Consider the following 16,878-nt stretch of genomic DNA (forward strand, 5'->3'; position numbering starts at 1 on the left):
TGGCAAATGTCCCCTAGGGGACACAATTTCTCTTGGTTGAGAACTGCAGCCAAGGACTCAGGGGCTGGGCAGGTCATGTAAATGCCGAAGCCAGCCCTGTGTGCAGCTCACACCTAGAGAGCCTCACCTGTGGGAAATGACTGGCGCCCCGTGTGGTGGGGACTAACACCATCCTTGCTTCACAGGTGAGGACATCCAGGCGGGAGAGGTGCGGCCTTGCACAGTGCCACACCACCGGTAAGTAGTAGGGCTGGGACTTGAACCTGGGCTGTCAGACTCTAGCATCTGTGCCCTTACCCACTGGGCTCTGCTGTCCCTCAGGAAAATTTGCATTGCCTGTGCACCAGACCCACAGGCACACTCGCCACTTCCGCAAACAAATACCCCTCTCCCAGTTTTCTCTTTATCTATTTTCATTTTAACCACTTTTGACAAAAGGCAATTATGAGAGATTTTTTCATTTCCCTTATAATTATACTATGACTAAAACACCAGCACAAAGTGCCGTAATGAATGACAGCTGACACCCAACCTCAACATCAGAGAGGCATTGTAGAGTGGTGGGGACTGTGGTGTCCCCAAGGGGACATGGGGAGTGGTGGGGACTGTGGTGTCCCACAGAGGACATTGTAGAGTGGTGGGGACTGTGGTGTCCCCAAGGGGACATGGGGAGTGGTGGGGACTGTGGTGTCCCACAGAGGACATTGTGGAGTGGTGGGGACTGTGGTGTCCCCAAGGGGACATGGGGAGTGGTGGGGACTGTGGTGTCCCACAGAGGACATTGTAGAGTGGTGGGGACTGTGGTGTCCCCAAGGGGACATGGGGAGTGGTGGGGACTGTGGTGTCCCACAGAGGACATTGTGGAGTGGTGGGGACTGTGGTGTCCCCAAGGGGACATGGGGAGTGGTGGGGACTGTGGTGTCCCACAGAGGACATTGTAGAGTGGTGGGGACTGTGGTGTCCCCAAGGGGACATGGGGAGTGGTAGAGACAGTGGTGTCCCACAGAGGACATGGGGAGTGGTGGGGACTGTGGTGTCCCCAAGGGGACATGGGGAGTGGTGGGGACTGCGATGTCCCCAAGGGGACATGGGGAGTGGTAGAGACAGTGGTGTCCCACAGAGGACATGGGGAGTGGTGGGGACTGTGGTGTCCCCAAGGGGACATGGGGAGTGGTGGGGACTGTGGTGTCCACAGAGGACATGGGGAGTGGTGGGGACTGTGGTGTCCACAGAGGACATTGTGGAGTGGTGGGGACTGTGGTGTCCCCAAGGGGACATGGGGAGTGATGGGGACTGTGGTGTCCACAGAGGACATTGTGGAGTGGTGGGGACTGTGGTGTCCCCAAGGGAACATGGGGAGTGGTAGAGACAGTGGTGTCCCACAGAGGACATGGGGAGTGGTGGGGACTGTGGTGTCCCCAAGGGAACATGGGGAGTGGTAGAGACAGTGGTGTCCCACAGAGGACATGGGGAGTGGTGGGGACTGTGGTGTCCCACAGAGGACATTGTGGAGTGGTGGGGACTGTGGTGTCCCCAAGGGGACATGGGGAGTGGTGGGGACTGCGATGTCCCACAGAGGACATTGTGGAGTGGTGGGGACTGCGATGTCCCACAGAGGACATTGTGGAGTGGTGGGGACTGTGGTGTCCCACAGAGGACATTGTGGAGTGGTGGGGACTGTGGTGTCCCCAAGGGAACATGGGGAGTGGTAGAGACAGTGGTGTCCCACAGAGGACATGGGGAGTGGTGGGGACTGTGGTGTCCCCAAGGGGACATGGGGAGTGGTAGAGAGAGTGGTGTCCCACAGAGGACATTGGGGAGTGGTGGGGACTCTGGTGTCCAGGAGGACACTGGGGAATGGTGGGGATGGTGGTGTCCCAGACGGCTCAGCCTTGTCAGTTCTGACACAGTTTCCTGGTATGTGTTCTGTCTCAATTTTGCAGGAGAAGCCAAAAATTAAAGATCTGGATTTTTAATCTGAACTATCCTAATTTTTAAATAATGACAATTAAACATTTAAAACCTTGGAAGGCCAAACAAAACATTCCTGCAACCTAATTTAGCCTGAGAACTGCCAGTTTGCAGCCTTTCAAAAGGGCACATTCAATGTCCAGGAACAAACCCTTTCACACTCTCAGCTGCCCTGTGCCTCTCATCATCATTTATTTAAGTAGTTCTTCTACGTATTCAGTCACCCATTCATCCATGCATGTATTCCACCTACCCACACATCCATTAATCCATCCATCCTTCCATCCACCCATCTAGCCACCTATCCATCTGATTGTTCATCTATACATCTGTCCATCCATCCATCCATCCAACCATCCATCCACCCATCCATCTATCCATCCATCCATCCAACCATCCATCCACCCATCCATCTATCCATCCATCCATCCATCCATCCATCCATCCATCCATCCATCCATCCTTCCATCCATCCATCTAGCCACCTATTCATCTGATTGTTCATCTATACATCTGTCCATCCATCCATCCATCTAACCATCCATCCATCCATCCATCTAGCCACCTATTTATCTGATTGTTCATCTATACATCTGTCCATCCATCCATCCATCTAACCATCCATCCATCCATCTAACCATCCATCCATCCATCTATCCATCCATCCATCCATCCATCCATCCATCCATCCATCCATCCATCTAGCCACCTATTCATCTGATTGTTCATCTATACATCTGTCTATTCATCCAGCCAGCCAGCCAGCCATCTAACCATCCATCCATCCATCTTTCCATCCATCCATCTAGCCACCTATCCATCTGATTGTTCATCCATACATCTGTCCATTCATCCAGCCAGCCAGCCAGCCATCTAACCATCCATCCATCCATCCCTCTATTCATCCACCCATCCATCCAGTAGTTCATTTACTTGGCCATCATCGTTAGGCCTTCACTGTGTGCTAGACCCTAGGCCAGGCCGTGGGGACATAGTGAAGTCTGTGACCCAATCCCTGCCCTCTAGAAACTCATCATCGAGTTTAGCATAATATGAGAATACAGCAAACCACAGACAAGGATGAAAGCAAATGATGTTAAATTCAGACTCTGCTGCCCATCAACTGGGAAACTTTGGGCAAATTATTAAACTGTTTGAGCCTCAGTTTCCCTGCCGTGAGATGTGGCTAACAGCAGCAACTCCCTGCCTGCGCGCAGACACGTCAGGGTTAGATAATGTGCGGACGTGGGGCTGGGGCAGGGCCCCCTCTGCGGACGCTGTGGTGCGATGCATGTTATGCTGCAGAGGGACACGGGGCTGTGGCTTTAGGCAGGGCCACGAGCTCAGTCCAAGGGGCTGTGAGGTTTTCTGGGGGTGGCAGCATCCAAAATGTCCCCCTGCACCTTGAGTTGACAGAGGGGTTGCTTTGTCATCACTCGGCACAACTTCCCCCTGGTCAGGCTGACGCCCTCCCCGCCTGGCACACGCTGGGTTTCCCACTCTTGCCTCACTGCTAAAGGGCAGCTCTTTCTCTGACTGCCCTGCCCCGCCCGCCCGGCCCAGCCCCCACACCCCCTGCCCCAGCTTGTGGGAAAACTCTATGGAACAGAAAGGGCTCGCGGGCTCCTTCTTCTCTAAATTTGTTATTTTTTCCCATTTAAATTGAAACCATGCTTATTAAAGAAGATTAGGAAAAAAACACATCAAACGAGTAAAGAAGAAAAATTATTTTCTGTCCCATCCCTCTAATGCAACCACACTAAACAATCTGTTGTTTTGTTTTTTCCTTTTCCTTAAGCCAGGGTACTGGGCTGTGTGTGTGTTTACATAGTTGTAAATCATGCTGCTCAACCACTTAGTGTTTTCAAAAACTTTTCCACTGCAGACAGTTCCTGACTTACGACGGCTCATCTTGGATTTTCCACTTTACGATGGTCTGAAAGCGATAGGTATTTGGTAGAAACTGTACTTCAAATTTTGGATTTGGATCTTTTATTCGTGGTGTGGTATGTGGCACTATACTTTACATGAGGTATTCAACACTTGATTATAAAATAGGCCTTGTGTTAGATGATTTTGCCCAACTGAGGGCTCCTGTAGGCGTTCTGAGCATGTTTAAGGATGTTCAGTAGGTCAGGTGTATTCACTGCTCTTTTGACTTATGATAATTTCAACTTGTGGTGGGTTTATCAGGACGTAGCCCCATTGCAGGTCGGGGGGCATCTGTATATCGTAAGCATATCCCACAACTGCTCGTTTTCATGAACATGTTTGAAGGGCTGCATTTGTTCATCCTACTATGGTCTGTGGAAAGAGAGGTTGAAATGATACTGCCAACATTTACTGAGTGCAAACTCAGTGCCAGATGCCATTCTAAGCACTTACTTGTATTAAATTGCTTCTTCCTCACAGCCACCCTACGAGGCAGACGCCATCACTGTGCCCATTTTCCAGAGAAGAAAACTGAGGCCCCAGGTTGCACAGCTGAGACAGAGCCAGCATTTGAATGCAGCTGGGTCAGCCATAGAGCCTGGGCTCTGGCCATGATGGGCTACTTTGGGTCACCAAAAAACAAGTGACCCCAATTCAGAGTATTGAAACTGGGCCAGGGAATGTACAAGAGCATGTGACATTTCCAAAGAAGCACTGGGCCCATCTAGGAGTATCAGGGAAGGCTTCCTGGAGGAGGAGGTGACGTCCCAGCTTAGAGTTACAGGACTAGTGGGTGGTGGGAAGTGAGGCGCTGCTGGCAGAGGGAGCAGCAGTAGGAGGCCCCGAGGACGGAGCGGGCCAGGAGTGTTGCCAGGCTGGCACCGTGGACCCCGCTGGAGGAGCTGAGCAGGGAGGAAGTGTGCAAGGGCTGTGAGGCCTGGGAGCCTTGAGAAGCCCTGAGAAGCCCCAGAGAGTTTTTGTTTTTGTTTTGAAAAACAGTCTTGCTGTGTTGCCCAGGCTGGCCGTGAACTCCTGGGCTCAACGATCCTCCTGCCTCAGCCTCCTGAGTGGCTGGGTTAGGCAGCCCGGAGGGGTTTTCAGCTGGGCTGTGGACCACCCTAGGCCGCCGGACAGTGCCCCTGCTCTGGCCCCAGAGTTCTGCCCACCCGTTTCCTCTCTGCCCTCCTAGGCTGAAGAAAGTTGTAGAGGGTGGAATCCGGACTGATCTGTTCACCTCTGTGGCCTAGACCGGCACCAGGCAGGTGAGGTCCCAGGAATGTGATAGCTACAGACACCACGCGGTGATCCTGTGCCGAGATCGTGCCAATGTTGTCTGCACAGCCATGGAGACAGGGCCCCTCCTGGGGCCACTCAGCTCCTTGGGGTGCGAGGCCTCTTTGGGAAGTGCCCGTGTCTCTAGGTTTGCCGGGACTTTGCTCTGACTTGCCCCTGGCGTCTTGTTTGGTTTAGGAGAGGCCCAGTAAATAGGCGCCATGCTCAGCGCTCCGGTGCTGTCCTGGCAGTCAGAGCAGCAGGCGAGGAGCAGGTCTGTGCGGGGCCACCTTCCTGCCTCCTCCCCCTCCCCTAACTGGTCTGGGGCCCAAGCTGAGTCCAGCCTCCTCTGGCCCCCTGCTGGCTCTGGAGGCAGGGAGAGACTTGGGGAGTGTGGCCCCTCCTCTGCTTGGCTGAGGGCCTCCAGGGTCACTGTTTACCCTGCACCCCTCAGCCAAGCCTGCTATCTTATCAGCTCAAACACTCAGAGTTCAGGCCAAGAAGCCAAAGTCAATTTTGAAAAAGTCTTTAAAAGGCCAAAACACAAACACCAGCAAGGGTGGGGTGGGATGAGGGGGGTGAAGATGAGGTTGGGGACAAGTAAGCTCCTGGGTTCCCTTAACAGACTCAAAAGGACTCCGTGATTTTCCTGGGCTCTAAGGTGCACACAAGGACCGTCACTGCAGCACCGTCTGCAACAGCAGAAGACCAGAGTCACCCTAAGTGTCCATCGCTAGGGGAGTGGACACACCAACAACTGTCCCACAGTCTTTAAAAGAACGGGGACACTTATTCCTGTGTTTTTTTATGTATGACGTGTGCAGTCTTCTGTGTAGTTAAAGCGCGCACGCACACACACACACACACAATGTGTGATATGGAAAAATCTCCAAGATAGATTATAAAGTAGAAAAAAGAAAAAACAGAGATATGAAGCAGTGTGTGTAATCAGATCCTTTTTGTGTAAACAGGAACCAGGAAGATATATATCCCCACCATCAATGAAATAGTATAGAAATAAATAAACTAACCAGAATACTAGTGATTCTGTTCCAGGCAAATGGCCAATAACACAAAAGGGGCTGAGAGTGTTGCGAAAGGTGCGGTGACTTTTAGTGCAGATCAGATTATCGCAGATGTAGCCGAGGGGGAATCCTGGGCCTACCTGGAGTCTAGGCAGTGGAGCTGACCACATTCAAACAGAGCCTTCAAAGTTCTCGCGTGTTTTATAAATCTGGCTGCTTAAAAACACTCTTTCAAAAACATCATCTCGTTGAACCTCCTAAGGATTCCACGAAGTAGAATTGGATCACTATATAGACTGACCAATTAATTAATTCAACAAATATATACTGTTTTAGGTGATGGAGCTAGCAATAAACAGGAGAATTAAGATCCCTGATCTCATAGACTCTATGGGTCTAGAGGGAGAGCCAAAAAAATAAGCAAACAACAACCACAACAATGCAAAAAACCAAATATGACCATTCAGAAAGTGAGAGATGCTGGGAAGAACATGAGACCAGGCGATGTAATCGATGATGGCTGGTGTGGGGAGTGGTCAGCAAGGGGCTCTCCAAGGAGGTCACATTCAAACCGAGACATGAATGAGTAACAGGAACCAACCACAAGAAAATCAGGGAGAGGATAGTTCTGGGCAGCAGGCGTGGCCGGTGCAAAGGCCCTGAGGCTACACTAAGCTTTGCTGTGGGAGGAACAGAATGGTGGCCAGTGTGGCTGGAGCTCAGAGAGGAAGCCACATCTTTTGCAAAACCCACACACACACACCTTAGAGAGAAAGGGACGAGAGGAGCAGGTGGAGAGGTGGGCAGGGGCTGATCCTGTGTCTTGTGGGCTTGGTAAGGAGCCCAGACGAGAAAACCAAGGTTCAAAGAGGTTCATTAACTTGCCCACAGTCACATATTTAATAGTGGCTGAGCCTGAATTCAGACCTGGGTTCTCAACCTCACGTCCCGGCCTCTAAACATTCACATATGTGCATATGGGGCAAAAATTAAACATGTATTCCCATCTAGCAGAGCAAATGCTCTGAAAACATGTATTCCCATATAGCAGAGCAAATGCTCTGAAAACTTCGTGCATGTGTTTTACTTGCACAAAAAGTGCACTCACCAAACGGGCAAATTTGTGTCATTGGCACACAGATGCATACGGAACATCCCAGAACCGCCCGCCCTCCTGTGGCTCCCGGCGGATCCCCGCAAGGTTAACTGCTATCCCGATTCTAACCGCACAGCCTACTTTTGCTGTTCTTGGACTTACGGGGATGGAGTCACACAGTGTGGCTCCTCCCTGGCTGGCTTCTCTCCCTCAGCGTCGCGGCCGGAGCTCCCGGTGCTCCAGGGGACTTCACTGACACCGAGGGAGCACGTGGCCTCCCAGCGCTTCCTCCCCGCACAGGAGGCAGGAGAAAGCAGCTCACGCAGAAGCAGTTCAAAGTACGTTGTTACGTGGAAAAGTCGGGTACAAAACAACGCATGTAAAACAATCTTTGTTGGGGGAAAAAGGTTTCTTTTTATGTAGAGTCAAAAATGATCTTGAAACGTGCGTTCATTTTCTCTCAACCGTGGTGCGTTACAAACTCTCAGGAAATTGAAGCAACCACTGGACGGGGGTTATCTTGTGTTTGGAGACACGCTGAACAAAAATACAGGATCTGCCGGCCGCACTCGCCTGCGCCGTTCAGGCCGTCTTTCTCCCCTCGCCCTGTCTGGCCCACAGTGCATGGCGAGAGCCTGTGAGTTAGTGTTTCCTGGAGGTTCTCCCTGCAGGTGGATTTTGTGTTTCCCTATTCATGCTACCTTTTCTGCAAAGAATAAGAACATGACTTCTTGTGTATTAAACAACCACAGCAGCAGCAACAAAGTGAGCAGCCAAAGGGGCACTGGCTTCCTGCAGTACCCAAGGGGTCATCCAGCCTTTTTGGTGATTAAAGGGGTAGCCCCGAGGCCAGACTGGGGTTCGAATCCTGGCTTTGCTCCTTGCCAGCTGTGTGCTTTGGTTACTTTTGCTGCATAACAAACACCACCCAAACACAGCAGCATGCAACAGCCATTCTGTTCCTTTGGATCTGTCGTGCACGCGTCCTGAGGGTCGGGGATACACATGGGGCACAGAGAGAGGGCTTGTGTCTGCTCCACGATGTCTGGGGTCTCTGCTGGGACAGCATGAAGGCTGGGTGACTCAATGGCTCGGGGGGCTGGCATCTGTTAGTGGGTCTTCTCTTGTCTGTCTGGCAGCTGGCTCCTCAGCTGGGCTGTCAGGAGGGCACCCTGCGTGTGACTTCTCCGTGTGGCCAGTTCACGTGGGCTAGTGCGGGTTTCCTCACAACATGGTGGGGACAGGGAGTGACTGCTAATGGGTGTGAGGTTTGTTTTGAGGGCTGTGACAGTGTTCTAAATTTAGACAGTGGTGACGGTTGCACCACTGTGTGAATGTACCAAAACCCACTGGATTGTGCGCTCTAAAAGGGTGAATCGTATGGCATGTAAATTATATCTTGAGAAACCTGTTAATTTTATAAGAGAAGAAAAGACGATGAGGATGGGAGACACTGCCGTGAGCAGCCTGAGAAAACACAGCCTGCCATGCTGTGTCGGCAGGAGCACGTCAACCTCTGAGGCCTCAGTTTCCCCTTCTGTCAAATGGGGCTGTTTAATAATCAAACAAACTCATAGGGTCTTTAGAGGGTTGACAGAGGTGATGTCCATGAAAGCTGAGCCTAGCAGCTGGCACACAGTGAGTGCTCAGGAAATGTTACCATTTCAAATAATAAAGTGTCACGAGGCAGCAGAATGTATGTATTGTTAAAAGAGTGGGTTCTGGAGCCAAACGACAGATTTGAATCCTGGCCTCCTGGCAGTCAATTCCATAACTGCTCTAGATCTCAGTTTCATTATCTGCAAAATGGAGTTAACGGCAGTGAACACCTCATAAGTTGCTGTGACAATCAAATGAGTTAATAGCGAGAAAGGCCTGGCGGCGGTGCCTGTATATTAACACGATATAGTACGGCACACAGCAGGTACTAGGTAGTTGCTGGCTGTTCTTACTTCTGGCATTTTCTCTGGCCTCCTAGTGCGGGTTAGGAGGGCTGGAGCCCTCACATATTAATAATAGTAATGAAAACAACATCTCGAGCAGCTCTCCTTATCCGCTGTTTCGGAGGAAGGGCGGGCATCCAGCCGAGGGGCCGGCGCTCCCAAGGGAGCAGAGGGCCAGGGCTGCAGGGAAGGCACAGGGAGGCGGTGAACAGAACCAGGCCGGACGTCCAAGGAACTGACAGCCCAGGCTGCGCCCTGGGATTCTTGGATTCCCTTCTGCTTTCTTACTGAGAATCCTGGAAAAACAGGCTTGTCCCACTGGAGGGCAAATGTGCTTCTCTCCTCTTTCTTGGCTCTGTGGGGGTGACTTTCTTCCAGCTCTGCTCTTGTTCCCTCCCAAGGTTCACAGCAGCAGCAGACACCTGACACTTGGGACAGCTCTTCTGTGGCTTCCCTGTAAGGGTTATGTCGTTAGATCCACTTTACGGAAGAGGACATTGTTGGGGGCAGAAGCCATTTGCACAAGGTCATGCAGTAATGAGCAGCAGGACCCAGGTGGGTCTCTGTCTTTCATTCTTCCTTAAATCTTGCCGAGGACCAGCTCTGCTCCCAGCACAGTCTGGACTCTGGGGAGATAGCAGTGAGTGGAGAGATGTCACTGCGTCCCCCCGGAAGCCAGTGCTCTGAGAGAGGAGACGGACAGGTAAACAACAGGCGATGTCTACTGTATACGTGGCCGCTGGCTAGACCCACCCTGCAGAGCGAGGGACAAGAGCACTGGGGAACGCAGGCTACTGCAGCAGTGTGGTCAGACTCCAGAAAATGAGGGGAGAAGGGACAGGAATATCTGGGTACAGGGAGCACTGGGCAGAGGGAACACCAAGTGCAAAGTCCCTGAGGCTGGATTGAGCAAGGACAATGTGGCTGGAGCGAGCAAGTGAGGGGGGTTTCTCCTAAGTGCTGAAAAGAGCCCAGAAACATGTACGTTCAGACTCCAACCCCGTCCAGCCACCACCAACCTGCACCTGGACTAGGACAGGTCCTCACTGGTCTCCAGCTTCCACCCTTGTCCCCCACCCCACCCCTACACACACGCCGTCCTTCTCCACATGCAGCTAGAAGGAGTCTATCAAAACCTAAGTCCAACCATGTCCCTTCTCTGCTTAGAATCCTCCCTGGCTCACACCTTACTTAGAATAAAAGCCAAAGATCCTCTGAGGCCCTACAAGATTGGTTCCTTGTCACCTCTCTGACCTCATTTCCACTTTTCTTCCCCTCACTCACTCTTCTCCAGCTGAACTGGCCACTTGGCTGTTCCTCAGACACACAAGGAACAGTCCTGCCTCAGGGCCTTTGCACTTGCTATTCTTGTTGGCTGGAATGTTCTTCCTGCAGATATCCTCAATGCTTGTTTCCTTACCTGCTTCTGGTCTTTGCTCAAATGTCACCTTCTCCATAAGGCTTCCTCAACCACACCTAGCATGTCCTCTCCCCCTGTGCTGTGTGGTTTTTCTCCCTAGAACCTACCACCATCTGGCATTTATGTATTTTCTTCTGTTGTCCAGCATCCCCCAAGCAGAAACATAAGTTCCATGAAGTGAGGAATTTTTGTCTGTTTTGTTCTCAGCTATACCCTTGGCACATAGTGAGTGCTCAGTAAATATCGGTTGGGGAATGAAGTACAAATGAAATAAGTGGGTGAGGCAGTCCTGATGGACGGTGACGGGGTGTGGTGGGGACTGTGGCAAACTGGGAACCTTTGCCCCATCTGAAAGGGGCAATGACCACTGGTTGGAGCCTAAAGTTTTCCTGTGGAATGTGGGCCCAGGATGGCCAGAGCTCCAGGTGTTTCAAGGGAAGCCAGAAACTTATATATTTATATTAAATGTCTTGATTTTAGAATGACTGCTGATCAGAAATCTATACCCGCTACTTACTTAGGTGGGAGACTGCTGTTTGCGACCTCTAACCTGAGTCAAAATGCTTCCAGATGGGTTTCACAGAATCCCAAATTTCTGGGAAATCCGACTGGAGTTCCAAGAGAAGGCGTTTCACAAGTGGACTCAGCCTTGAGGTGTTTCTGTGAAATGAATGGTGTCTTCGTATTGAGATTCTTGAGACAATTTGATTTCAGGATGAGCTGTTTTCTCTTCTCCTAACTTGAAATTCTACCCTCGGATTCCTGCTGGGCCTGGGCATCTTTCCTTCACTCTGGAGCAAAAATCTAAGGTAAAAATTGGCAGAACGTTGACTTCAGCGTGACCCAGAAAAGGAACAGCATAAGACAGAAGTAGTGAGACTTGTTGCCCCTCCCACAACTTCCCCCCAGCCCTGCCCCTTCAGTGTTTACTTATCCCTTTCACTTCCTATGAATTCTTGGTGTCAGATTTGTTGACGACAGGGCTGCCACTCGGGACGTCCCCTGCACAATTCCAAGGGTTACAGTCCACAAAAGGCCCTGAGAATGGCGCCCCCTGGAGTTGTGCTGTGATTGCCTGTGCAGTCATATGTTGCTTGTCGACGGGGATATGTTCTGGAAAATGCGTTGTCAGGCAATGTTGTCATTGTGTGAACCTCACGGAGTGCACTTAAACCCGGACGGCACAGCCGACTACACACCTAGGCTGCATGGGGTGGCCTGTTGCTCCCGGGCTACAAACCTGTACAGCATGTGACTGTCCTGAATACTGTAGGCAACTGTAACACAAATTGTAACACAATTCATACAAATAAATACTTGTGTATCTAAACATATCTTAACATAGAAAAGGTCAGTAAAAATACAGTATTATAATCTTATGGGACCACTGCCGTATATGTGGTCTGTTGTTGACCAAAACGTTGTTATTCGCCACATGACTGTCCATGTTTATTTAGATCATCACATTTTTATTGACTGTGGCATAGGAATCCTTTTTGCTTTGGCAAATGTTCTCTGCTTTGCAAAAGTAACACGAGCACATGGAGAAAAACTCCAACCGTGTAAAAGGGCACATGGCGAAAAATATTTCTTCCTTCTTCCTTCATCTGATGTCTCCCAGTTCCCCTGTTCAGAAGCACTTTTTGTTGCCAGTTTTTAGTGTGTCCTTTCTTACAGGTATAAACAAATCTCCCTCTCTCTCTCTCTGTCTCTCCTCCACACGCACAATTGATCTCTTTCACTCTCCCTCTGTATGTATAGAGTCTTTCCTTGATATCAGTGGAGGATGGACTCCAGGATGCCCACGGATACCAAAATCCACAAATGCTTCAGTCCCTGATATAAAATGGTGTAGTATTTGCATATAACCTACACAATCCTCCTGTATAATTTGAATAACTTCTAAATTCCTTATAATACCTAATACAGTGTAAATGCTATGTAAATATTATGTAAATGCTATGTAAATAGTTGTTATACTGTATTGTTTAGGGAATCATGACCAGAAAAACGTCTGTAGATGTTCAGTGAAGACGTACTTTTTATTTATTTATTTATTTATTTTAATTTTTAAAAAAATATTTAGTTTTTCTTTTTACTTTTCTTTTCTCTAACATTAACATATGTAGCTGATAATATTTATTTATTTATTTGAGACAAAGTCTCACTCTATTGCTTAGGCTAGAGTGCCATGGCGTCAGCCTAGCTCACAGCAACCTCAAACTCCTGGGCTCAAGCAATCCTCCTGCCTCAGCCTCCTGAGTAGCTGGGACTACAGGCATGCTCCACCATGCCCGGTTAATTTTTTCCATATATTTTTAGTTGGCCAATTAATTTCTTTCTATTTATAACAGAGATGGGGTTTCGCTCTTGGTCAGGCTGGTTTCGAACTCCTGACCTTGAACGGTCCTCCTGCCTCGGCCTTCCAGAGTGCTAGGATTACAGGCATGAGCCACTATGCCCAGCCCAGACATAATTTTTTATGTTTCTCTACAATTTCATTTTGCATCAGTGGTTTATAAGGTAAATGGCACACAACAGTCCCCAGGCCAAATCTATCCCACCTCCTGTTTTTGTGCAGCCTCCAAGCTGCACAAAAACAGGATTGGTTTTTACATTTCTAAAAGATTTTTGAAAAACTGTAAGAATAATGTTTTATGACACATGAAAATTATATGAAACTAAAATCTCAGTGCATAAATAAAGTTTTATTGAGACACAGCCTAGTCCATTTGTTGACATGCCGTCTGTGGCTGCTTTTATGCTATGATGGCAAAGTTGAGTGGTTCCAATACGGACAGTGTGGCCTCAAAGCCTGAAGTATTTAGTATGTGGCCCTCTGCAGAAAAAGTGTGCCATCCCTGGTTCATGTTATACATACCTTTCTGTGTCTTGCTTTTCTCATATAATGATAGATTGGAGGTCTTTTGGTATCAGCACACAGCCATCTACTTCTGTGGTCCTCCACCCCCCGCCCACAGAGCAGGCTCTGCCTCCTCTTCCATCCCTGTCCGAGGGAAAGTTGTCTTTTGTGAAACTTAGGAACCAGGCCGCACAGCTAGAGGTGAGCAGCAGGCAAGTGAAACTTCATCTGTGTTTACAGCCACTTCCCATAGCTTGCATCCCCATCTGAGCTCCATCCAAATTGTCTTCCTTGAAACCTGTCCCTGGTTTCAAGGTGTCAAAAAGATTGGGGGCCACTGATCTACCTCATTCCTATTAACAAATGCCATAACACATGTCATTGTATCACTGGGCCACAATTTATCCAGTTCTTATGATGGACTCCCAAGTTCTTGTTTAAATGAAAACATTTCATGTCTTAGGAAAATTTGAAAATTCTTCACAAGGACAAGAAATCTCAAAGGGTCACTCTGTTTATTATTTATATCTTATTCTTTCTGAAACTGGATTTGTGGCAGCTTACAAGAGGAGGGGCAGACCCCACAAAACCGTAAAACCACTGAGACAACGGAGAAATACCAGGAAAGGACTGGAGTCGAGATGCCTGCCCTTCCCGGCTGTGGAAGCCTGGATTATATTTGAGCTCAAGGCTTTATTTGAATCATATTTGCAGATGATGCAAAAATCTTTGTGGGTGTTTATATTCCTCAGGAGAGTGGTTGAAGGCAGAATGCCTCTGAGAAGTTGGAAAAAGTGCCAAACAGGATAACACAGAACACTGTTTCTTATTCTTACAATTGCTAAATTTTGAAGCAAATGATCTATTATTTACTTAATATTTTTCTTTAACTCATGTTTTTTTCAAAACTCCTTGAATATAGTTGTTTTGTCCTGAGAAAAATACTCACGAATTCATGGTTTTGATTGATGTTAGCTATATAGGTATCTTAAAAACACACTTAAATATGTAATAAATACTAAAATTATTAAAAACACAAGCACACACACAGCTTCAGCCATGTACCACCTACGATAATCTCGCAAACAGGATTGTGCTTATTTGCGCTAAATGTTTTAAAATGCTGTGGTACCAGATACTGGGGGTTACCTTGCCAACTGCCATTCCCTCTTCCCTCCTGCTGACAGACCCGTGGCTACATTCAGCCAGCCATGTGTCTAGCCCGAGGGTAAAAAACACCTTCGGTTTCTGCCAACCGTGGCCATCTTATTCTCCGGGACCTGTGATTGGTCCAGAGGTGGTCACATGACCCAGTTTGGCTGAAGGGAAGCACTGCTATTTTTCTGGACCTGTGATTGGTCCAGAGGTGGTCCCATGACCCAGTTTGGCTGAAGAGAAGCGCTGCTATTTTCCTGGACCTGTGATTGGTCCAGAGGTGGTCACATGACCCAGTTTGGCTGAAGGGAAGCTCTGCTGGGGACTTCTGGGAAAGAGTTTCCTCTCTGAGGAACACGGCGATGTTTGCCCCTTTCCTTCTGCGCCTGCTGTGGACACTGTTATGTGAAGAGGTGATGGGTGAGCTGTGGCAACCATCTGGGACGTGAGGACCAGGCTGGGGACGACTTGCTGACTAGCTACTGATGGGACAGAGGGACAGTGCAGAGAGCCCAGGGCCCTTATGACAACCTTGAAGTGCCAAATACGCCATGAGGCCTCCAGTCTCCAGAGACCTTTTAAACAAACAATAAATGTTGTTATAATCTGAACTGCTGCAGGGAAGCCTCCGAACCTCTCCTAATAGGCCCAGCTGGCTCCCGGCTTTAGAGACGGCCTCCAGGGTCAAACACAGGGTCATATTCCAGCTCCACCAAGCACTCCTGGCTCCGTTACCCCAGGCAAATGGCTTAAATGTTTAAGCCCTAGTTTTCCTGTCCATGAAATGGAAATAATAATACTTGTTATCTCAGACAGTGATATTTGAGAAAAAAATTTTAAATTCGTTTAAAGCACTCGGTGCTAACTGCTATCATCATCATCACGTCTTTAGTATTCATACAATCTTCTAAAAAAGACAACATGGACAGAGACAGGAAGTTGACAGCACCTAATTAAAGGCCACTAGCCAGGCACAAGATGAGCAGAAAATGATCTGAGTGTCAGAGCTGACCGCAAGCTGAAGATGAGTCAGCACTGCAGAGAACAAGCTCGATGCAAGCCTGGGGTGCTGGATGGGCAGACTCCTGGCTGTGAACCTTCTGCTCCACGATGCATGACTCACACCTTTCCAGGAGCACTGGGTCTACATTTGATCATCTCATCTTTTTAAAGGATGTGGGGAACCTGTCCTGGGTCCAAAGGCATGGAGGCAGGTGGCCCAGGGCTATTTGCGTAAGAGACCGGGAAGATTCAGGGGCAAGGACGTCACTGTCTCCATGAGAAGTGTTTAATTTACAAGGCAGCTGTTTGGCCATGCTTACAGCATCCTGAATGAAAGGAAATGGACCAGGAGGTGTGGCCTGAATACAGGGAGCAGTGGATGGTGAGTCACTAAACTTGTGACCCCACCGTGTGACCCTGGGGAAGTTTTCTGTGCACCCCAGACCTCAGTATCTCCATGTGGATAGTGGGAATCTGGGCCAACCTGTGGTCCTGAGGAGGTGACTGTGATGGGAAGAAATGCATTTAGCTGCAAGTAACTGGAAATTGTGGCTCAGACTAGCAAGTGTTTATGTCACCCAATACAAGTTCAGAAGGAGGCAGTTGTTGGTCTTGATGCAGGGGCTCCAGAAGACCAGCGTCATGCTGGCATCCCCGCAGTCCTCTTGGCTTGTCCCTTGGATGCAGGATGGCTGTCCAGCGCTTCTCAAGGTAGGAAGAAGAAACCAGGGTAGCACCAGCCACATCTGCCCCCTCCATCCTGAAGTCAAAGCTTTTCCAGAACCGCAAGAACTCTCCGTATGTGCACACGCCTGCAGCTGGGAAAGTGAGCGTCCGGGCACCACTGTGAAAATGAGAGTGGGAAGGGAACTGGACTTGGTCTGCTGACTGCTGGATCTCAGGGCAGCAAACCCCTAATCCTGGTCCCCAAGGCCTCGGGCATCCAGAGCCCCTGTTGTCCTTCTGTGGCTCTGCCAGCTACAAGGGCGGTTGCGAGAACAAGACCGAATTCGGATCCTGGCTCTCACACTGGCTCTCTGTGGGACTCAGAGTCACTTTGTGTCTCTGAGTCTCCATTTCTCACCTGAACAGAAAATACAATCCGGCTCCCAGCCACAGCTCCAGGGCCAGCCCCGTGGGCGCACAGCCTGTGCGGTCACACAGCACCCAGGCTTGGTTCATGCTCTGCCAAGGCCATC

The 16,878-nt window shown here is 49.4% G+C and overlaps 1 long non-coding RNA gene across 1 annotated transcript; it reads right to left on the minus strand.

Moving 5' to 3' along the window:
* Positions 1-3,698: 3,698 nt before the first annotated feature.
* On the minus strand, positions 3,699-14,792 carry LOC105872276 (uncharacterized). Its single transcript, XR_002221851.2, has 3 exons — positions 14,672-14,792; positions 11,177-11,463; positions 3,699-9,693 (listed from the first exon to the last, which is right to left on the minus strand). It is a non-coding gene; the product is annotated as an uncharacterized LOC105872276 (long non-coding RNA).
* Between the last annotated feature and the right edge of the window lie 2,086 nt (positions 14,793-16,878).

The sequence above is a fragment of the Microcebus murinus genome, chromosome 16, assembly GCF_040939455.1.
Source record: "Microcebus murinus isolate Inina chromosome 16, M.murinus_Inina_mat1.0, whole genome shotgun sequence".
Taxonomy (NCBI): domain Eukaryota; kingdom Metazoa; phylum Chordata; class Mammalia; order Primates; family Cheirogaleidae; genus Microcebus; species Microcebus murinus.